This window comes from Camarhynchus parvulus, chromosome 1 (genome assembly GCF_901933205.1).
Source record: "Camarhynchus parvulus chromosome 1, STF_HiC, whole genome shotgun sequence".
NCBI lineage: Eukaryota > Metazoa > Chordata > Aves > Passeriformes > Thraupidae > Camarhynchus > Camarhynchus parvulus.
In genome coordinates, this window is record NC_044571.1 from 2,896,883 (window position 1) to 2,921,278 (window position 24,396).

Here is a 24,396-nt window from a genome sequence, read left to right on the forward strand (position 1 = left end):
ACACTCCCTAATATTTACCTTTATGGAAAAAAATGGGTTTTGAATGTCATAAAATTGGGAAACTCATACATTTCCTATCTCTGGGAATCTAAGGGATCCAAATGTGGCCCAGTCCATTTACTTTAAAAAAAGCAACATCTTTGCCATGATTTCTATCTCTACAAGAGAATTATGTTGGTTATTTTTTGGTCTACGTTGAGATTTTCAGGTTTAAAAAGGTCACCCAAAAAAATCAAATATCGCGTCCTTGAGAAAAGAATCTTCAATTAAAGCATCTGTTCCAAATAATTCCCCTCTTGTGAATAATAAAATAATAATAAATCAACAAATAATTAAATAAATCTATAATAACTAAATAAGCATGTAATAAATAAGTAATAAAATAATGATAAAATAATAATAAAATAATGATATAATAAAATAATTCTCTTGTGAATGGAAGGCATCATGTTGTTTTTCACACTGGACCGATCACACTTCTGTTAAAAATAAGTGTCTGAAATCTGCTGCCAAGTTATTTATACACCATTCATAAGACCCATTTGCACCAGACTGAAGTATCCTTTATTATCAATTACTTTCTCATCCCCAAGGTATTCAGAATCATTAGCTGGGTCCCTTGATGCATCAAACGCAGATGGTCCTGCCAAATACCCACATCTTGCACAGTGCAGTTGTTTTTCCAGCCATTGGGTAAATTTATTTTTCCTCTAGCACTCTCTCCCTTTTCATTTTCTCCTTTTGGATTCTGGACCACGGAGCTGATCATAACAAACCCATATCCCTCCTGCCACTGCCACTGTAAAATCACCTTTTTGCTGTTTCTCCCCATGGAAACACAAAGATATGATAATTTTAGCATGATTTTTGTTGAGCTCTGTGACTCCTGTGACTTTGAGATTGTTGCACAAGCTCTGCCAGTGTCTGTTCTTGAGGTCCAAGTTTTCCTGGCAGAATAATACAAGTTTTGCTCTTACAACTTTGCTTTTTCCACTCTTTACCTGCAGAATTCCTCAATATGTTCAGCTCAACAGGCAAATCAGGTGGCTTTGTCTAACTGCTCAGTCCTTGATGTTATTTGCCACTCATTGTGCCCTCCTCAAATTTCATAAATATCATTTGATATCTCCACATCAGTGAGAGCTGAGCAGGCAGAAAAGTGTCTTGTATGAAGAGCCTGAATTGCAATGATTCATTTGTAAAACACCTTTGTTATTTCCCTCTGCTGATTTTCCAGCTTTTACACTCCAGGGTTTTGTCCTGAAATCAGTGCTGGAATGTAAATTGCACTTCACAAGCGAAGGTTGATTTTATTTCAGTCCAAATCCATCATTTATATACCCACTAAATTCTACCAGGGCACCATCTGGTGAGGAGACAACGGGGTTGAATTACACATAATGCAATTATGGTGTGAAAACACAGCCCTCTCTGCTATTCATTAGATTGTGTTCCTAAAATACTTAGTAAAGATTAGAATGTAAACTAATAATACTTTTCATTAGGCCCATAAAAAATATCTCTGCAGATTTCACAGTGTGTGCATCTCTTAGAAAATGTGAGGCAGTGTTCATTGAAGGCATAAAAGATGGACCAAAAGGGACTTTTCAGCATCACTCCTGAACTGCAGCTTCTTGACCTTCCTCCTACACTCTTTGGGTTTTAATTTTAATCCATTAATTTTAATTATGTGTCTGCTGGGCCTCATCCCTGACACATGACACTACATCAAAATAGAGGTGGCATTATTTTCTACAGAAGTGGCAAAGCTTGAGGTTCGCCATGAAAAGGAGCTGGTGGGAGCTGGTATTGATGAAAACATTCTGGGTTTCCCAGGGATTTTTCTGGGTGCTGGAATTTGCAGCATCATGTTCTGCCTCATGTCCCTCAGTAATCAAACAATTGCTGCACTCAGATATCCCTGCAGTTTGTGCTGGCTACAATTTCATCTTGCTCTTTCTGCTTTAAAACAAGCCCTGAGAGATTTTTCTGTTGTTATTCCAAACTGATTTTTCCCATGTTGTATCAGACTGGAATCTGTATTTCCAGAGGATTTTCTGTAACTTGCCTGGAGCCACCTGGGCTAGTGGAAAATGTCCCTGGCTGGAACTGGATGAGCTTTAAGGTCCCTTCAATCCAAACAATTCTATAGTTGTATTTCATATATTTATTTTATTTGAGCACAGCTTTTTAAGGGGTAAACAAACAAAGAAGATAAAAATATGAGATTAAGAGAGAAGCTGGACATCCAACATATTTACAGAATTGAGTTTTTTTCCATGCATACACAAATATTTGTAAATATTTACCTAAATCTGATAAGGAAGTCCTACATTCATTCCCCATATTTATTCAAACCTCTAATTTCTTTATATATATTTAAATACATAAAACATTTACATATATAAGTGCAAATATTTTATTAGGCGTATGTGAACAACTCATAAATTGTTCTCTTAATCAGATTTTAAAAGCATTTTATGCAGAGATAAATAACAGCTCCAAGTATTTAGTGGGAAGCATCATGGTCAATATCCATCTTGGAATTTTCATTTGTGAGGGAACAAATTTCTGGCTAAAAGAGACTGGGATTACACACATCACTTCAAGTTTTTATGTATCAGTTTATGACTGAGATTCTGATAAAAAATCTGCTTTGTTTTCCTTGTTCCTGACTTCTACTGAGAACAAAACCTTTGAACTAAAGGATAAATAATGGGGAAGAATATTTGGATGGGATTTTTGGTGGTTTGTTAAAAAATTCATCCCTTTAAATCAAATTCAAGTTCACTTGGAATTCCCTGATTTTAATATTATTTTATGAGAGGTGGATATGCTGAGAAAAACAAGAATACTGGTGATTTTTCTTCATGTGACAGGGTATTCACACAAGATAGGAAGTTTTCTTGGGAATAAAACCACAATTTTTCTACTAAGTAAAGGAAATTTTGGATCCATGACCAATTTCTTTCTTCCCTAGGAAGGGTGAAAGCCTGAGCAGGATTTTTTCATATTGCAGTGGTGTTGATTTTTCTGCTTTAATGGACTCACAGGTGATCCTAAGGTGGCAAAAGAAACAACATTTTGAGTAAATGCTATAAAATCCTGACCTGAAAAGAGCAATGCTCTCTTTAGTAAGAAGAAATTTGATTTTTCAAAATACAGATGTCTCATTTTGGTAGATTTTACCTGGCAGTATCTATCAAATATAAAGTTGTTCTTGATTTGAAGGAATTACCTCTCAGAGCCACAAGTTTAGGTCACTGAAATTGCTTTAGTCCTTGGGCTTCATTTCCAACAGCTGAGCCCTCAGCTCACTGAATCTCTTGTTGCTGCTGAGGTTAATTTATCAGAAAACAAAAATAGATGTGAAGTTTCACCCAGAAAAGCCTGTGTTTGTTTAAATTCTGCTAAGGTTTTTTTTTTAGTCATAAATATTGCTGGCCTCCAAATGAGTTGTGTGGGAGTAGGATTCCTATGTGTCCATATTGCCTGCAGGATAATTGAAGTTGATGTGTTTTTTAAACTTCATCACACCAAATGCAAATGAAAGATGCATGGTAGAATTAGTTAACTTGGCTACAAACAGGACTGATTTTCTTCTTGGTTTGGGTGGTTTTTTTCCTTTTCCTCAAGTTTGCAAATGTAGAAGTTGAAAGGTCGGCATGGAAATTCTTGTTGGTATGAAATTCTTGTCTTGTTGGTATGAAATTATTTTTCAGCCTCAGCTGGGGATGTTGTAATTCAGAGCCTGTTTGGGTGCATGAGGATCAGACCTATAAACCCTGCCCTTTTTTTTTTTTTTTTTTGATTCCTTGGACAAATAAAAGCAAAAAATCCATATTTTCTGTGCTTCCCTGGCAGCTTTACTTGGAGGGACCATTTATGTTTGCAGGGATAAGTTGCTCACTACCTGAGTTTCAACTAAGGCTGTTAATCTGTGTCAAGGGGTGACCTCAGCCACCTTTTTTTAAAGATCAGCGAACCAAAACTTGCCAATCTTTAAGAGAACAACATAACAAAAATTCTCTGAGAACAACATAACAAAAATGGCCTCGGAACGACATCATCCATTGCTGGCACAGCTGCAGAAGATTTTCACACTGCTCCCCTGACTCATCCTGTCCCTCTGCACTTCTCTGCACGCAGGATTCGTTCCTCAGGAATTGGAGGGGTGATTTTTCACTCAGTCTTTCAGGAAATGGCTTCAGCTAGCAACAGTAAATAAGGCAGATGATGAACAAAGCTGAAGTTACTGCACAGGTTCATCGCTGCTTCCGTGCTTCTTAACAGAGTGTGATGGGCTGAGCTGAGAATATATTTACTTAATGTGAGCTTGAAGTCAACTCAGATACAAATCTTGAGATCCTAAGTACAGCCTGATCCCTGATGAGCTGCAGAGTTTTGATAGCTGACTCAGGCTTTAGACTATTTAGCATCAGCAAAAGCCTAATATTTACAGTGGAGCTGACACGGGAGGGCTCTAACCAGGGATTTCTGCAGCTTGGTATTTAAATGTTTGGTACCTGCAGGTACCAAAGCCTGAGGCAAGAAAAAGAGTTCATCACAGCATTCATTTCAGAGCCCATTTCATATTCAACCACAGTGTGCATTGTCATTTATGGAAAAATCAAGAGATTTCAAAATATATATTTTGGGATTTGCTTGGGGAAGCTGTTAAAGATAACTGCATTAAGGGAACGTGAAAGGAGAAAAACAAGGATATTTTTTTCAAGTGGGTAGCCTGTCCAGCCTGGGACCAACAAGAGGAAAGTCAGTGTTTGCTTAGGTAGCCAAGAAGGCCCCTGGCAGCTGGGCTGGGTGAGGAATTGTGTGTGCAGCAGGAGCAGGGCAGGGATTGTCCCTCTGTGCTGGCTCTGAGAGCCCCTCCAGGGCTGGGTCCAGTTCTGGTGATGCCTTGTGCAGGCTGCCCCAGAGCAGAGGCTGGACAGAGCTAAAGAATAAAGCAGGGATTTATGAAAAGCATCTCCTCCATGGATGCACCTTGGGCAGCAGCAGAGCCCAGCCAGGGCTGCACCCAAGATGAACCAAAATGGCCCCAAAATGCACGGCCGGGCACGGGGTCTGTCCCTGGGATCAGTTCTGCTCCATTTGCACCTTGCAGTTCATTGTCCCATTCCAGCTTTAGCCCAGGCAGTCCCACCCTGCTTGTTTTTGTCTCTGCAGCCCACGGTGTTTGTGCTCCTGGGCTGAGATTTGGATCATTTGTCCTTGGTGCCCAGCTGGAGCAGGAATTGTTTTGTCTCCCTGCTCTGTGCACAGAGCTCACCATCCCATAATGTGAAGCCCAGACCCACACACTAAAGCACAGAATGTGAAAAATAGAAAAGAATATAAGTATTTTATATATGCAGAATATAAAAAAATATGAAACCTGAGGCATCGTGGCTCCTGCAGGAGAGCCCTGGAGGGGCTGGAGCGTGTCCAGGGCAGGGAACGGAGCTGGGAAGGGGCTGGAGCCCCAGGAGGGGCTGAGGGAGCTGGGAAGGGGCTGAGGCTGGAGCAAAGGAGGCTCAGGGGCCCTTGTGGCTCTGCACAAGTCCCTGCCAGGAGGGCACAGCCGGGGGGGTCGGGCTCTGCTCCCAGGGCACAGGGACAGGAGCAGAGGGAACGGCCTCAGGCTGGGCCAGGGCAGGCTCAGCTGGGCCAGCAGCAGCAATTTGCCCATGGAAAGGGAGCTCAGGCCTTGGCAGGGGCTGCCCAGGGAGCTTTGCAGTGCCCATCCCTGCAGGTGTGCCCTGGAGGTGGCACTGAGTGCTCTGGGCTGGGGACAAGGTGCCCATGGGGCACAGGTTGGCCTCAGTGACCTTGGGGCTCTTTTCCAACCTAAATCATTCTGTGATCCCATGGAGCTGTTGGGTACCAGGTGTCTTGTGAAGGGGATTTCTCAGCTCTGTGGTTACAGTCTGGCATTTTAGAAGTTTTCAGGGGTTGCTAAGCATGGACTCTCCCAGAGAGCAGCTGATGTGGCACCAAGTTTGTTTGAGTTTCAGAAGCTGCAAGGTTTGGTCTGGTGCCAGAGAAGTTTGAAATCCAGAAAGTTCCAAAGCACTCTGAGGCCTTCTTGTAACCTGTAGCTCCAAATGATTATGGAAATATGAGAGAAAAAGCTGGAGGGTCAGCAGAGACAGAAAACTTGGTCAGCAGCAGCTCAATGAATCAGGTTGGGGAGTGGAAAAATGGATCATTTGGAGAGGAAGGGAGTACCTTGTGAGAAGGGAAAAGGAGAATAAACTATTGGGAAAAAACAAATGGCTTTTGCAGAGAGATTGGGCAGGGCTTGGAAGGGGCACAACTGAAGGAACAGGGAACCTCCAGCCACCAACAACTGGTCTGAGAGGAGCTGTGATTTCACAGCAGACTTTGGATCCTGATAATTTAAATGGATGAATCCTGGAGCTTTTCCAAGGGCTTGCATCCCTTGGAGTGACAATCCTTTCTTTGGTTTTGTAAATTCTTCTGAGGGAGGTTGGTGCAATTATTTCATCCAACAGCCATGTCAGCCCTCAGGGTGGGATTTCCCTCACTTAACTTCAGACAGATCCCAAGCAGCCATCAGCAGCTGTACAATTCGCCTGGGACTTTGTGCAGTCAGTGCAGACAGCTGCAGCTTTCCTGGGAGGGATTCTGCTGGTTTCAATCTCTTTTAAATGTCTACCTGAGGAGGAGATGAGTGATGCTGTAGCCTTTTCCTGTCTAAACCCACCTACACCATTCACTGCCTGCTGTTTAGTGCCTCATGCATATTGAAAATTGTTGTTTGCCATTTCTCCTGTTCCAGTGAAAGCTTTCAATGAGTTGTCTCAGGCACAGGGAGATTGTTCTGGAGAATTTCTTGGCTGTTCTCTCAGGCAAGAAGTATTCTCACAGCAGTTTGTACAGCCTTCAAGTTTGGGGAAGTAAAAGAAAGGGAGAGCGTGAGTGAAGGGGATTAAATTCATTATCTAGTAAACAGAAATATATGTTAAACTTTTCCTGTGGATAACAATAATTTATTCAGTTCAAAACTTCAGAGAGCTAATTAAAATCACGGTTTTACAGTGCAAGCTTCCAGCAGAACTGTTTTTTCCCATAAGGTAGGAATATCAGGGTATTTTTAGGCAGGGAAGAAATTGCTTGAGCTTGTAACTATATGGGATCTTTGCTGACATGGAGGGACTGGCAAAGTCAAGATGTGCAGGCAGGAGTTGAGATCTTCCTGCAAAGAGCTTCCACTCAAAGCAAAGTTTCCTTGGCTTGGGGATCAGAACTGGTGGCCCAGAGTTTATGCAGCAGGCTGAGGTGTGGGAAATGGATTTGTAGGGGAAATTTGTAGAGGAAATGGATTTGTCTTTGTCATGTAATAATACATTAATTATTGTCATAACAATGTTAGTACCTTGTATACTTCACTGTACACAACAAATAACAAACAACATCATCAAAGAAGTTTTTTCTATCTGAGAGAGGGGGAGATGTGGGAAGTGGATTTGCAGGGAATTCTCCAAGCCTGACAGAAGGCTCACACAGTGTGTGCATCTGTGTGCAAACCTTGAGACAAGAAATGCTGACTTAGAAATGCCCTGGAAGAAGACAAACGTTGTTGGGAGAGAGATGGAGCTGGAAACAAGTTTCAAAGGATGGTTTTGCAAATAAGACTGGATACTGTGGAGAAATAGAACTGTGAAAGATGCATTGTAGTGGGACCCACGAGGAGTAATTTTAGATAATTGGCTTTAAGGCATTTACAGCATGGTGTGGCTAAAGCTGATAGGCCAAGAAACACTTATAATGTATTGTAATTAGGAAATAATTAACTTCTGATTGTGATCCGGTGAATTATAACATCTGTATTGTCTCACCCTTCTCATAAGACTGAAAATGGAATACAAGTTTTTAAAACACCTCTCTCTGCCCCATCTCTGGGTCAGAAAAGGAGTCTTGTCCAACATTGAGCTTTGCTGGGTCTCTCAATCCAATGTTCCCAAAGTGGAAGCTCGGGATGCATTGCCAAACTTTTTGTTGTTGTTGCTGTTGTTTTTTTAAGGACAGTGATAACAGATGTCACACCCCTATCATCTCCCCTAACTGAATGATCTAAATTCTCATAGATTTAGTCAGGTTGGAAAAACCCTCTGAGAACATCAAGTCCTGCTAACCCAGGACCATTGTGTTCCCCTAAACCCACATCCCCCAGTGCCACAACCACATCACACCCACTGCTAATTCCTCTGGATGAAAAAAAGCAACTTGGGTTTCCTAAAAGTCCTTAAAAAGCTAAGTAAAATCCCAAAAGGTCCTTCCAGAACCTCAAGCCTTACCAAGACTAAAAGATGCTTATATCCTCTTTTAGATGTTAAGGACAAGGAATAACACAGCAATAAAAAGGACTGGAAATTAAATAACCTAAACAAGCTGGGTGAATTTGTGGTCCTGGAGAACTACTTTGTTCTCTTAATAAAATACCTTAGCTCTCTTAATAAAATATCTGCTTAACAAGATACAAACTTAGACCCATCAGAGAATTTTCCATTTTTATTGTATAATCTTTAAAATGAATGTTGGCACATAGACATTTTCAACATTTGGTGACTGTGGAAAAATGCTGAGATGCAATTGGGATTTTTTTGCCTGAAGACTGGGATTGCAAAACCTGGAACAACCATTTTTTAAATTAATCTTTATGATCAGAGGTGGAAGCCCTGTTGTATGAATGTGCACTCACACCCAATGTCTTTTTCAAAGAGCCAGTTGAAATCTTTAAAATCTTTAAATCTGGTTTTAATAAAGGCAGGTCAGAGTAGCAAGAGGCAGAGCATGAAGCTTCTGAGGTGAATAGGTGGAAAAATTTAAAAAATGAATGCTTAAGAAAGTAAGAGAAAGAACTTTGATTTCTGTGCAGTGGGGAAATGTGAAAACCTCAGAGAGAAACCAAGGATTTTCCAGTGTGTGCTTAAACAAAACCCCAAATTCTAACCCTTCAAAATTCAGTAGCATGATAGACTGACCTGGCCTTCTTAGGCAGGGCTTTATTTTTTTAAATTATAAAGGCTTTTTACAATTACCAGGTTTGCCCTCTGGGCTCACCTATTCAGGTTTGAGAGGACAAAGTTATTCTGGAGATGATTTGGAGCAATTTTGGCTTTTTTAGGGAAAAAAGGGAGAAGATATTTTAAAATGTAGGTGAAACTGCCTCGTTATTTGAGCATTTTATATTGCTGAAATATTTATATTCAAATCTGGCAGTTTTGAAAAATATACTGAGTAGACATTGTGGTGAAGTCTTATTATCTGGACTGTGGGATTTGCTACCAAATTTACTCTGTTGCATTTCTTAGGGAAAATCCCCTGAATTATTAACACAACTGAGGGATCTCCAGGCTAATGAACAAAGTATATTATGAGAAGCTTTGTGCTTGCTTATTGCTTGTCTTTGATTATTCATCAATTTGCAGGCTGGGGTAATTCACAATTCATCTGCCAACCATTAATGTGAATTACTGCTGGGATTATGGCTCTTTGCTGCATTTCCTTGCAATGTGACAGAGAATATTGAACAGTCAATTGTCCAATATGTGCCTTTACTATGCACATAACCAGAAAAGAAACCAGAAGCATACAAGTTGTGGATGTGCTTTAAGATCTGTCTCGAGTATTGTTTTTATTTTATGAGCCTTAAGGGAAAATCTGTTCAAGAATTGTCTTTACATTTAGTTTCCCTGCTAGAAGAAAGGGGAAATGGAAGAAACAATTAATTCCTTCATGTTTAAATCAGCCAAAGGGAAGATGTCATAAAATCACAGAATCATTGTTGGGGAAATGTGGTAAAGCTGAGTGTTATCCATTCTTTATATTAATTAACTGGGTTTTTTTGGTGTTAAAAAGATGAGCATCCACACAAATCCCTGTCATTCAGTTATTTAAATAACCAAGTTTTATATTCTTGACTCAATATACCTCCTTTTCTACTTACATGTTTTACAGTTTGTAATGCTTTTTTCTCTGTTTTTTCATATCTTGAAATTTTGGGCAAAATTGAGGAAACTTTATTATAAATGCTGATGTCAAAATTCCTGTTAAGTTATTGAAAGGTATTTTTATTTTCCTTAAATCCCATTAAGACAAGTGGAATTTAGGGAGATTCATAACTCCACCCTAGCCTGACACTGACGTGTAAAAGTGATTTCATTGAATTAAAAATTTTACACATCTTACATTGTTTATTTAAGTTTAAAAGAACAAACTTCTATTCCACTAATTGTGCAAATTACTTCCAGAACCTGGATATGAAAGCTCCCAATATATGTCATTGTCAAGCATAACTCACTAATTACTAATTAACTTCATTAAGTAACAGCTGCTGTAGAGGGAGGGAAAGAAGGAAAATGTCACTTTGTGGGTTAAAACAAAATAAAAGAAGGTTGTGTGTGTCCATTGCAAGGTCAAAATACTTCCCTATTTTCAATTAGGAGCAACTGTGGCTCCAAAAGTCTGCTTTGTGACAGTAAATGAAATTTAAACCCCCAGATGTGGAATTTTCACATTCCTGCAGAGCTGCACAATTTACTCTGCACAGGTAGCTTGTCTTAGGTATTTAAAAATAGACTTTGTGTGTTTTAATTAAAAATTACTGCCTAAGAAATTCTGCAACTCTTTGGCACAGAGGCCATGACACGTTAGCAGGAATTTCCAAATGAAAACTGCATTCCCAGCACCTTCTGGTGGGTCCTTTCAACACTTGGTCAGCTGTTCTGTCTCTTGATTCCAACAACAACAACATCCAGCTCAGTGAGAAGGAAATTAAATTTCAAATATTGAGTCCCTATAGAGAACGTCTCCTTGTGGCTCCCTTAATCAAAATATGCTCCACTTCGGAGAGGAAATTAAATCAAGGTGGCCAGCTTCCCTCTGCTCTGTCTCCCCCATGAACAAGTCAGCCAGAACTGCACTGAATTATTGAGGAAAAGGGTGATTTCTAAAGGGTAAAAAGTGCATTTGGAATGAAAACACAGTGTCCCTGCAAAGCAGAGCACAATAGAATTTCCATTCCTGCTCCAGTTTAGCAGAAAAATCTCTTTGCAGTGTTACCAAAGGTGCTATAAATGTCCCACATGGAGGAGGATGAACAGTTGTGCTCTGGGATGTGAATTCAACCAGGTGAGGCAGGGAATGTAGGGATGGATAGAGATTGAAGTTTGTTTTTTGGCACTTGCTGAGCTCAATGTGGGAGGTAGGAGGTGCTTGGAATGTCCCTGGTCCTGGAGGGGAACTTGGACTCTCAGGATCTCTTGAGGAGGGAGACAATTCCCACTCACAGGGAGGTCCCAGGAGAAATCAGAAAGTCTGGGAACCAGGAAAATAACAACAACAACAAAAATCCAGGGATAACCCTTATGCACCTGGGAATAGGAAAATAACAAAAAAATTCCAGGGATGACCCTTATCCAGCTGGGAACCAGGAAAATAACCCAAAAATTCCTGGGATGACTCTTATCCAGCTGAGGATAGGAAAATAACAAAAAAAATCCAGGGATGACCCTTATCCAGCTCGGAACCAGAAAATAACAAAAAATTCCAAGTTATATAAAAATTATGCATGTAATCGCGAACCAGAAAATAACAAGAAATTCCAAGGATGATCCTTATCTAGCTGGGAACCAGGAAAATAACCAACAAAATTCCCGGGGTGACCCTTAACCAGCCGGGAATAGGAAAATTATAAAAAATTCCAGGGATGACTCTTATCCAGTTGGGATCCAAAAAATAATAAAAAAATTCCAAGGATTATCCTTATCCAGCTGGGAACCAGGAAAATCACCCAAAAATTCCAGGGATGACACTTATCCAGCTGGGAATAGGAAAATAACCAAAAAATTCCAGGAATGGCCCTTATCCAGCTGGGAACCAGAAAAATAACCAACAAAATTCCAGGGATGACTCTTATCCAACTGGGAACCAGGAAAATAACCCAAAAATTCCAGTAATGACCTTTTTCCAGCTGGGAACAGAAAAATAACGAAAATATTCAAGAGATTACCTTCATCCAGTTGGGAACCAGGAAAATAACAAAAAAAAAAAAAAATCCAAGGATGATCCTTATCCAGCTGGGAATAGGAAAATAACCAAAAAATTCCAGGGATGACCCTTGTCCAGCTGGGAATAGGAAAATTACCAAAATTTCCAGGGATGACTCTTAACCAGCTTGGAATCGGGAAAATAACCAACAAAATTCCAGGGATGGTCTTTATCCAGCTGAGAAGCAGGAAAATAGCCCAGAAATTCCAAGGGTGACCCTTATCCAGCTGGGAATAGGAAAATAACAAAAAAGAAAAATCCAGAGATGGCCTTATCCAGCTGGGAATAGGAAAAAAACCAAAAAAATCCAGGGATGACCCTTATCCAGTCAGGAATAGGAAAATAACCCAAAAATTCCAGGGATGATCCTTATCCAGGCGCTAGACCTCCCTCAAGACTTTTATCACAAGCTGATGGCCACCAGCTGTGTATCAGACCTTTGTTGATTTTTTTCCCTTTCACCCTTTCCATGAAAAACCTCCAACACTTGGAGCAAAGTTTTCAACTCATTTTGTGAGAGAAGGCTCAGGTAGGAAAACAAAGTTCAGAAAACAAAAGGGATTTTTTGATGCTTAATAGGAAGGTTAGTGGGAGACGTTTAATGTCTTGGAGGGGAATGAAGCACCTGAATCCTGCTCCTTTTCTATGGGACTCAGCTGCCATCTGTGCCTCCAGAGTCCAACCCTTAACATTTTAATTTAAAAACCAGTCTACAATTAAAACAGCTCAAAATCTAAGTAGGTTTTCCAAAACTAAGGAAAATTAGTTTGAAAACTGTAGCACCTTTTGTCTGGGTTCTATGCAAAACCATCCTCCAAACTAAATATAGCAGTTTTTATTCCCCAGCAGAGAGGAAAACAAAGAGACCTATGTCTGTGCATAGGATTAGAAGACTGGAGACAGGATTTATTTCAAAAATAACCAGCCCTTGGGCTGAGAGCTGATCACTGTAAGTCCTGCTACTCTGTTCAGCTGATTCAACAGAGCATGAGCTGGAAAAGGCAATGTGCAGACACCAGACTAAAGTCTAACAATTAAAACACCTCCTAATGAAGCAGCAGTGCAGCATATGCCTCCCTGTCAAAAGCAAATCGTTTAACAAACATTACCTTGGATAATTTATGCTGTTCTGAGGGTGACTCACAGAAAGTTGGTGATTCAATGACCTATCTGGGTCTTGCTATTGTTAGATTGCCAGCTCCAGCTCCTTTTAAGTGCCACTCCAACAATGAGACTGATTAGGAGAGCGAAGCCTTATCAAAATGAAGCTATAAAAGGACTATTTTGCATGTTTGTTTGGAAATGCTAAATCCTAAATCTGGGCCTTATCTCAGCACTGAGGTGTCCAATCAAATGGTGTTTTACCCAGCAGCAACAAAGTGGCCTTTACCCTCAGCGCACTTGACATGAATCCCCAAAATCTACAGAACTGCATTTTGGGGCATTCTTTCCTAGGGGAAATTTAGCAATTTAGCAATTTTATGCAGAGATAATTATTCAGATAATTTTGTGTCCGCAGAGTTTTAATGATAATATTGTCAGCTGGTTCACCTGTTCCTGCTCAGTTCACGGTCATGATCAGTCCATGCTTGTTTCTTGGCCCCATCTACCATCACCGAGACAAATTACTTCTCGGAGACTTTAGTCTTCAACTTCTCTCTGAATCATAAAATCAAAGAATGGTTTGTGTTGCAAGGGAATTGAAAGCCCATCCAATTCCACCCTCTGCCATGGCAGGGACACCTCCCACTGTCCCAGGCTGCTCCAGCCCCAGCGTCCAACCTGGCCTTGGGCACTGCCAGGGATCCAGGGATGGAATTCCATCCCAGCCCTGCCCACCCTGCCAGGGAACAATTGCTGCCCAAAATCCCATCTAACCCTGTCCTCTGGCAGTTTGAAGCCATTCTCCCCATGTCCACTCCATTTCTTGAAAATAGTTGCTTTCCATGTTTCTTGTCAGTTCCTTCAGGTATTGGAAAGCCACAATCAGGTCACCCCAAAGCTGAATAACTGCAGCAACAAGATTTCTTGTAGGATATTTTTCAAGACAGTGGGTACATGCTGTAAGACAGACTCACAAACTAAAAAAGAAAAATAATTAAATATTAGTGTGGTCAAAGAGAAGTGTAAGAAGTTACTCAAATGGCTCCATGCTGGAAAAGTTGATGCCTTGGAATTTAATTCCCATTTATCCTGAAGCAGCAGCAGACAATGACAGACAATGAGCAAAATAAGCAAATTTCTCTTATTTTCACTGGTTAGTCCCTGGTGGAGATGTGGGGTCACTGAAGTATTCCTATAAAGGGCTGCAAAGATAATTTTTCTTTCATTGTTGTGAAATACAAACTGTCGGCTGCAATACCCTGTACAGCTGGTGGGTTGTGATTCCTGCTTAGAGACCCAACCCCAGCTCCTCCAAATTCACCTGTTGGAACCCTGGTTAATGAGAATTTGGGACTTTCTGTGCTGCCAGGCACTGACCCCCAGGAGAACACTGCATTGACCTGAGGCCACGGAGAAGCTTCCAAAATTCAATAATAAAACTGAGATTAAAGGTGTGGAGTTTGAATAGAAGTGTGTGATATCACAGGGTGGGAAACTCAGAGTTTAAGGGGTTAGAACACAGGAATAGATAGAAAGCAAGATGGAGGTTTTAGGGTGGAGGCTGCTCCTTCTTCACCTTCTTCTCCATGGGTTTGGGTGGTTTTGTGTCATTGGATAAAAAAGTCCCCATTGCGGGCACGGGTGGTTGGGTATTGGGTTAAAAGTAAAAATAATTGAGGTGTCATTTCTTAATTGGACAGTTTATCCTTCAAAGGCCTTGTAGAGAGAGACAGGGCTCCATTTTTAGTTTGTTGGAGTGAAGTGCTGCAGAACTCAGGGTTTGTGAGACTGTGACAGAGATAAGAACTGATAAACATCTGAGTCCCAACACGAAATACCCTCTCACACACTCACCTTTACATTTTGTATAGGAACACCATTTGTATTTGTATTAAATAACTGCATTTGAGAAAGGTGGAGGAGCTGAAGAGAGATTTTACACCACATTAAGCTCAGGTGTGGTTTATTCATAGAGGACACAGAAAACCAGGTTATCACAGGGTAAGAGCCCTTCACACAACAGCTGATACAGGATGGCAACTCGTGTGTGCTTTGTGCTTGCCCTGGATTTCCCCTGCAGAACAGGATGTGATTTATGCAAACGTGTTTTTTCAATGAATGCTGGTTGAGTAAACTCAAATTACCTTTCCTTTCCTGCCCGCAATGCACATGTAAGAGAAAAGGAGAGCGGCAGATGCATTATCAAATTTAGTGTTTATTGGTATCCCAGGCAGGGCAATATTTGCTTCTCTGGCAAGGCCTGACTGGACTCTTTCTAAAATTGGCAGCTATCACTGACTTGAACGGGTTTAAAATTCAAGCTAAAGATGTCTCTTTATGTAAATAAGCAACATATTTTACATTCTCAGCCAGTATCCTCTAGCACAGCCTGAATGTGTTTGTGAATAACCCATCATTACATCTTAAAAAAAACCCCAAAAACCTCAACATTTGTTTGTTTGTATAACATTTGTTTTAACTCTGTGAGTTGTTTATGCTTGGTGGGAAGTGATCACAAAATCTTAACGATTTGGGATTATTTTGGGGACGTCTATGGCAGTGCTGACTCTTGATTCCTCTACTGGCACACACGAGTCACTCTGAGTTTCTGTGCTCACTAAAACTGGGCTGCAATTATTAATCTCGATCTGGAATCTGATGCTGGTGTTTGAAAGCAGCAGAATTTCCAGGGCTATCATTACAGGCATGTGAGTCACATCCCATCCTGAAGTTTCTGGGTTGTGCCACTTGCTGTGGGTAACATTTACACTCAGCTTTGCCACAGAATGCTAATTCCTGCATGGTGCTCTCCAGGAGCCAAATTTTGTGCAAATATTCACTACCTAAGCCTTGCAGAATATTTCCTGTGAGTAAATATGTTGTAGTCCTCAGAGGGGCAGGGAGGAGAGAGTGGGAGGGAAAGGAAAGCTCTCCTCCCTTCTGCAAAGAGCAGGAGCAGTTTTTCCTCACATTTCCTCTCACAGATTTGTGTGAAGTTTCCCTTCTTTCCTGGACTATGGAACATGGATTGCTTTCTCTGTTTCTGTCCACTTGAGCCTGGTTTTGTCCTTGTTTTATAGGGAAGATAACTGAGGGAAGAAGGGGATTGCACAGGAACCCTGCAGCAATTCTGGCACGGATTCATTCTGACCAGGAGCACTCACCATTGCCCTGTCCCTTGCCACACCTCTGTATTTAACTTTCTTCCTGCCAAAATGGTTCTGCTCAATGGTTTTAACATGGAGATCTGCACCATTTTATAAGAAATCCCTGTTAAGCAAACACTCATGGATCTAAATGTCAGAAGGAAAAAGAATAAATTCACATTTGGCTGCTGAAACACCTCTATGATTAATTGAAAGAAAATCTCAGAATTTGTCAGTGACGCTGTATCATGTCTCCTTCAGGTACAAAAAGCACTTTGAATACTGGCCCAGCATAGGAGGAGAGATTTTTTTGTATTCATCTTAGGCCTTAAGAGGCATTTCTGTTCCTTTTATTCTGGGTAGAGATAGAGAAAATTACAGAGAAAATTTCAAGCCCTTCTCTGTCTGGAACTGGAAGTTGCTCACACTGCCCCATGCAGTACAAACATGGGAAGATCACTGGAACAGGTGAGCTGACACAACTGATTCCTCATATTCTTAAAGACAAGCGTGCTCTGATGCTCTCAGTGCAACACATGAAGGACAGAGAGGGAAAGCAGGGTTTCACAGAAGTGAATTTTTATTTTTGTGCTCTGAGTTTAACAGGCTGAAAATGAGCAAAGCCACAAGGCAGAGATGCTGGGCCAGGCTTTGCTGTATCTATCCATGTTTCTATGCCAAGCACAGAAAAATACCAAGGACTTGTTAAGTGATGTATTTTAAGTGATCAGCTACACGGGTTTGCAGTCACGCACCTCCTACAAGTGCCAGTGATCCATCAGCTCTCCAGCACGCAGGCATCTCATTACAATGGAGAAATCTCCTCAGATTTGCCAGATTTGTCAGATTTTCCACTCAATGCAAGCCCTTTGTTCATTGCTGTGTGCTGGACTTTGTGTGCTCTATCCTGTCCTCTTCTCAAATCTTTGTTTTCCTGATGTCAAGTGAGTTGTAAAATGCGGCCTCAGCTACAGCCTGAGTTGTTTTATTTTGCTTCCTTTGTTGATGAGGCCTTTCCTGCTCTGAAAACACACTTATATTATCATGGATAGTATAGCTATATAGATATATATCTTATATATCTTACAGATAGCTTGATTCTAACATAGGAACCAGATAGAAGCTATCCATCACTTATTAATCTATCACTTTCATTCAAATATGAAGATTTATTGTCACATGTTTTCCAGTCTTTTGCAGTGGGTCTGCTGCAGAAAATATTTTTTCATATTATCATGGATATATTTTTGATATTATCTTTTTATATTATCATGGATAGTATAGATACATATCTTATATATCTTACAGATAGCTTGATTCTAAAATAGAAATCAGGTAGAAGCTATCCATCACTTATTAATCTATCTCTTTCATTCAAATATGAAGGTTTATTGTCACGTGTTTTCCAATTTTTGCAGTGGGTCTGCTGCAGAAAATGCCAGCTCTAAGAGTGGCAATAGGAAAAAAAGGTGAATTTTTCCTGTAAAGAGTAATTTCAAAGGTCTGTGTCACCTGACTACAGTCCTCATTTCAAATCAGGATTATGATAACAAGGATGACAGTGGTGAATTACTAGAAGAAATGTTTCTGCTGTCTGTTGGTGTTCTGAGCCAAAGGGAAATCATATTTTTGCCCTTTCACTGAAATCCAGAGAAGACTGTTAGAAAAAGGGTTCAGTTACCATCTGTTTTGAACATTCGAGGCACAGCAGCCAATGCCCATGGGATGACATTTGCTGTTGTGTAAAGTACAAGTACAATGTCTCCTCCCCAGTTATCCTCCAGGCTTACAAGCTCCAGGAGTACACAGGATTTTCACAGTGAGTTGCACAGCAGTGGATTTCAGCCAAGAAGTAAATGATAGCAACTGAAGGCAGCATCTGTAAAGCCCTACCTGAGTAATTCATGACAATGTCATTTTTTTTCCTCCCTTGCTCAAATGCCAGACTTGTTGCAAAATATTGCAAATGCTGCCACAGGTTTTGGAGGAATCTGCCCTCTTGCAATGCTGAGAAAAAGGCATGATCTTATCATTTGATGTAGAGACAGATATGAGGTTGGACTTGATGACCTTGGAGATCTTTTGCAACCTGTGAAAAGGGTAGAAGTCTGTCATCCTTAGAGACAGAATCCTACATTTAACTGCTGGCCCTCACCCTTCTCCTGTATTTTGACTCTGTGGGGCACAAGCACCACCTCAGCTCTTGCTGATGGCAGTTCTAAATCCTTCCCACCCAGTAATTCCAGGGCAGGAGTTTGAAATGAATCTGTGACAGCAGCTAAGTGTCACGGTCCTCTAAAGTACAACATTAAGTAAGTGGATTTAAAGCAGGTGGCTTAAATGCTTTAGTGGGACCGTGATGAAAGGAAAAGCCTTGGCAGATCTGCAGGGCTGTCCCAGTGATTGACATCCTCAGGTATCACTGGTGCTGCAGCTGGGACCTGGAATTTCACATCTTAATCCATGTTTGACTAATTTTGGAGTTCTGAGGGGTTGGCAGTGACTGAGCAGAGTGTGAGCACACACAGAGGGAGAATCAGGTCCTGATGCACCACTGATCCTGACCATGCATGGTGTGGGTTGTAAAGGGCATCTTTGCAAGGGGACACTTCTCTGGCAGACAAAATTGAGAGCTGAGCATTGAATGAGAATGGGGAGGGCCTGAAGAGAGATTTTTTTCTCTTTTTGTTAAGGGTTGCCCAGGAGAGCGGTTACTTCTCCCTATGCACATCACAGAATTAGCACCATGGTGTGGTCAGATCAATAAATCTTGTCTGATATTAGGCTACTAAAAATAATCCTTGTCATATCTGCTGCCTGTTTAGGCAGAGGAGAGAGGAAACCCTGTGGTGGTACCAGTGGTTGGTTTCTCTGGGTCAGGATTGAAGGCACTTGAGATGGTGTTTCATGTTTGCACTCAGGTGTTTATTATTTCTTATCAGTAAAACAGTCTCACTACTGTGAGTTCTGCAGCTTTTCATTAGAAGGCACAAAATGGCCAACAATCTCTTGTTCCAAGGCCTTTTAACACTGAACTATCCAATGAAGAGCTGACACCTGGATTATTTTCCCTTTTACCCCAATAACTGATCCCACAGAGCTGCAATGGGGACTTTTCTGCCCAATTACAAAATGCCACCCAAATCCATGGAGAAGGAGGAAGAAGAAGCATGAAGAACAAACCCAGGACGACACCCTGTGCCCTCCATCTTGCTTCCATCCACAACACACTAAAAACCCCCAAACCTCCATTTCTCACCCAGTGATACACCTACACTGCTCTCTATAATCTATTTCACACTTTTGTGGATTCCAGTCTATCTTGAAGTCTTGGAAACTTTCTCCATGAATGAGGGTCAGAGTCAGTGCTGCCCTGGGGGTCAGAGCACCCCGGAGCAGACAGAGAAATATTCCCTGTGGTGCTCTGGGTTTCCACAAAACCCCCCAAGCATTTATTTGTTCCCGATGTTCATGTGTAAAGCATGGACAATGCTCAGAGTGCTCCAAAGCTGTTTTTTCTTGCTGGAGAGAGACTTTCACACACTGCCATGAGCCCCACACATAAACAAATCAGAAAGCAACAATTCAGTCATGATTTTGCAGGGTGGGCTGGGCCAGAGACCAAATTACAGCAGCCAAAACTCACAGAGCAACCTTTTGGGTCATTGTCCTTCTCTTTGTTCATGGAATGAAATAGGGATCCCCTGGGGAAGAAAGAAATACCTGTCCAGGTAATTATCATCACCCATGCACACACAAAAGCTTAATTGGATTTGCACAGAAAGCAGCAGCTCTGTTGTTTCCTTGTACATAAGGACTAATTATTCAGCCTCAGTATTTTCCTCACCCCCTTTTAAAGTATGAATATATGTGGATGTGACAGCCTGGTCAGAGAGCAAGGAAATGAAATAAGTTTTCCCAAAATCAACTTGTAACACTTTAAAAAGTTAAAAATAAACAATAATAACTTTTTATTATAAATTACCAACCAGTGTTTTCCTACTCTCTGTTTTCCTCAAACCGTTTTATAAGAAAAACGTTTTGTTAATTAACCATTCAAGTAAAATGTATTGATTAATTAATCAATCTAGTCTATCTGTATCAGAATAATAATAATAATATCAGAATAATAAAAAGAAAGAATTCAAAGTAAAACAGCTATGCAGAACAAACCAGCCTTCTGGTGAGTCTGTGTTGTTTCTTACTGAACAGCAACAAATATATTCTTTTTTTATTGCTCGAATGTCCAGGAAGAGTTAAATATCAAGGGTTCCAGGCAGCAGTGTTTGAGTTGTAACAACTGATTTTGTGGCTGATTTAACCATGTCAAAGTTGGAACCTGATGTCTTATTTTGAATGTGGAAGAAGACACAGAGGGGAAAAAAGAAGAGTAATTGTGAGATAGATATGAGTACCTGAGGTAAATTGTTCTATCACAATGAGATAAAATTGCTGGTAAATATGGAAACCTGAAAGGCTGACAGGCTGCAAATTTAGGGAATATGAGAGGCACTAGGAAAGCATCAGCTTTCTCATTTAGTCTGGTGCTGATGAAGTTTTTCTCACATTACCCATTTGAGCATTATGTAACAAAGCCAGAGCTGCTTCCTACTCCAGAAAAATTAATATTCTATAAAACGTGCTGCTGCTTTAATATTTTCCTACTAAAGTGGCATAAAATGCTGTTATATCATTTTAAGGAAATGAATGGATGTTGGCCCAGTTTATTAGCAGTTCTTGTCACCAACTGTTTCTGCAAGCTGCAGGAAAGGGAAATGATCATTTGCAAAGCTCTCTGATCTAATGAGAGTCTGCAAAATCTGCTTTGGGATGAACCCTGCCCTTCAGATCCCCAGTGTGGTCATGGAATACTCTACATTTGCACAAACCTGGAAATTCACCTTCTCACATCTCTGAAAGGCCTGTGGAAAAGAGGGGTTTGTGGTTTGTCTTTTGTTGAGTCCCTCCTGTGGAGTAGACATTCCAGCACAGCTCACAAGTGTCCTCCCCTAACAGAGAAAAATAGATTTCAGCAATGACAATGTGTATTTCGAAGAGGGCACATCTGAGTTACTGTGTGAGCAAAGGATCTGAAAAGGGAATGTAACCCAAATTTAGGATTAACACTTTTTCAAACCCCCATCCAGGTGTCCTCTTCCGTGCCACAAAATCCACTGTTCCCTTCCTAGTGACCAAAACTGGTTTTAAATCAGGCTCATGCAAAATGGATTTTAAGGTATTTGCATGCTTTATTTATTTGATTAACATTCTGGCCCACATTACTCCACATTCTTCTGTGTTGTAATTTGTCCCAGGCATTTCTGTAGCTTTCACTTCATCTGTCACAGATTCATTTTCCATGCAGGGATTCATCCAGACGTGGTGTAATAGCCTTGTCCACCATCTAGGCCTCGATTTATTATTTAGTTTTCATCAGATTTTTTTCCTATTTTCTCCCTAAGACTCAGTGATTTGAAGAAATTGCACTATGCAAATACTTTTTGAGAGTGTCAGCTCTCTCTATTTTTTCCACTTGCTGGAGTAAAAATATTGCTGTCATTTTTCTTTAGTTGCAATTTCATGAAGCCCAATATTTAATTTTAGGATATTAAACCACCAAGAGTTTTCATTTTTGATTAAATAAAATCCGTCTTCATATAAAACACGGCCATTTTTAGGACTTTCCTGAAGCCTGCTTTTGGTTTTGTGTGTGGGGGTTTAGTTTTATTTTTTAATTTTTCTTTCTCATTTGCTGCTCTAATCCACAGTGATTTTCTAGGAACAAATAAAAAACCTTTCAACCACTTCTAATCAGTCCCAAATGTACCTGCTGTCCACGTTGCCAAGGACTGTATTCCCTGCTGGACAGGCAGGAATCTGCAGCTGGCACTGGAGTTTTTATAATAACCACTTTTTAAACACTATGGAGTGGAATCAAAGGTGGTTCTGTCCTCTCCCAAACAATTCCTGCTAAAGCTGCTCCATTCCCAACAGGAGATGTGGAAGGTGAAGGAGAAATGTCTCATCTGAACCATGGGGTTGTCCAGAGGGACCTGGACAAGCTCCGGAAGTGTCCCAGGGGAATTTCAGAGGTTTCACAGCACCAAGGGCTGGTGCTGCCCCTGGCTTGCGGCAACCCCTGGGATCAGCCCAGGCTGGGATGAGCAGATGGAGCAGCCCTGGGAGGAGGATTTGGGGCTGCTGGTGGTGAGACCTGGACATGCCCCAGCCCAGAACCCCACAATCAGGGGGGGATTGTGTCCTTGTGCCCAACATGTGAGAACCCACCTCACCCCCAGCCCTGGGCCCAGCGCAGGGAGGAGCTGGAGCTGCTGCAGAGAGCCCAGAGGAGGCTCCAGGATGAGCAGAGGGATGGAGCAGCTCTGCTGGCAGGAAAGGCTGGCACAGCTGGCATTGTTCACCTGCACAGGAGAAGCTTTGGCCTGAGCTCAGGGTGGCCTTGCAGGGCCTGCAGGAGCCCCAGGAAAGCTGGAGAGAGACAATTTCCAGGGGATGCAGGGACAGCACCCAGGGAATGGCTGCCAGTGCCAGAGGGCAGGGCTGGATGGGATCTTGGCAATGAGGAATTGTTCCCTGGCAGGGTGGGCAGGGCTGGGATGGAATTCCATCCCTGGATCCCTGGCAGTGCCCAAGGCCAGGTTGGACATTGGGACAGTGGGAAGTGTCCCTGCCATGGCAGGCGTGGGATGAGATGATCTTTAAGGTCTCTTCCAACCCAAACCACTCAGTGATTCCATGATTTCTTCCTCTTAGCAGTTCCTTTGAACCAGAGCCCACCAGGCTCTGTGGGGGTTCAGATGTGTCCATGTGTTACAAAAAATGCATCTCTGCATTGCTCAGTGAACGAGCCAGATAAATGTGGGAGCAAACAGAACATCTCCCTGTCCTCCAGACCAGCTCTGCCAACATTCCAGCCCTGAAAAGCAGCTGCAAAACTTTACCAGGCATTCACTTCAGACAAAAACCCCTGTAACAAGAAGCCCAGTGACTGTGCACGCACAGTGACTGCATTTGACCCTAATCATGAAGAAATGTGGAGACAGAGGCCACCCATATAAAGAGAGTTTGGCCAATAGATGTAATCATGGCACAGTGATATTTTATGAAAAATCCCCTCACCAGGATTTCTTCTCCTGAGAAGCTGGGAAGCTTCAGCTTCTCCCTGTTTTGCTGCTTTGGAATGTGATTTGGAGAATTGTTTACCCAGCATGTGAATTGTTTTAACTTAATGATCAATCCTAGTCCAGCTGTGTCAGAACTCTGATCAGTCACAGGTTTTTATTATCCATACTTGTTAAACCTTCTGATGTATCCTTTCTCTTTCTTTAGTATAGTAATATAATATAATATAATATAATATAATATAATATAATATAATATAATATAATATAATATAATATAATATAATATAATATAATAATAAATTAGCCTTCTAGAACTTAGAGTCAAATTCTCATCTCTCACCTCATCCTGGGGACCTCATGCTCAAAACATTTGCCCCTGCCCACCACCCCCTCTTCCTTTCCAGGGTTCTCAGGTGGAATACACTGAGGGCTTGGATTTTTTCCCTGTGGATTTGACTTTCAGAAGCAATTTTTTATTTTTGAAGGTTTTGACTCACGATAATTCCTTTTAAAAATAGGCTTTCCTTGCGTGCCTTTCATGCCCAAATGCCAGTTCTACTTCCAGTAGACTGGAAAGTTTCCTCTTTTTTTTTAATGTGAATTGAAGACTGGCTGGTCAGCTTTCACTACTGATTGAATCCTTCAGCTTCATTCTGGATCATGATTATGTTTGATGATGAATCAAGTTAGTTTCTATGCTTGACAACCAGTAAATAAAAAAAATCTAGTTTAAAAAATTATTTCAAGGGAAATGAAGTTTGGAGAGGGTGGAAAAAGCCCCCCAGTCTGATGAAAGCCAAGTTCTTGGAAATAAGACTAGGGGACAGATAAAATTGAAGTGAAATGCAAATTATAAAGACAGCTTCTTTGCTGAATCAGGCAAGTGTCCAATTCACTGTTTCCATGAAACATGGTGCTGTGTTCAC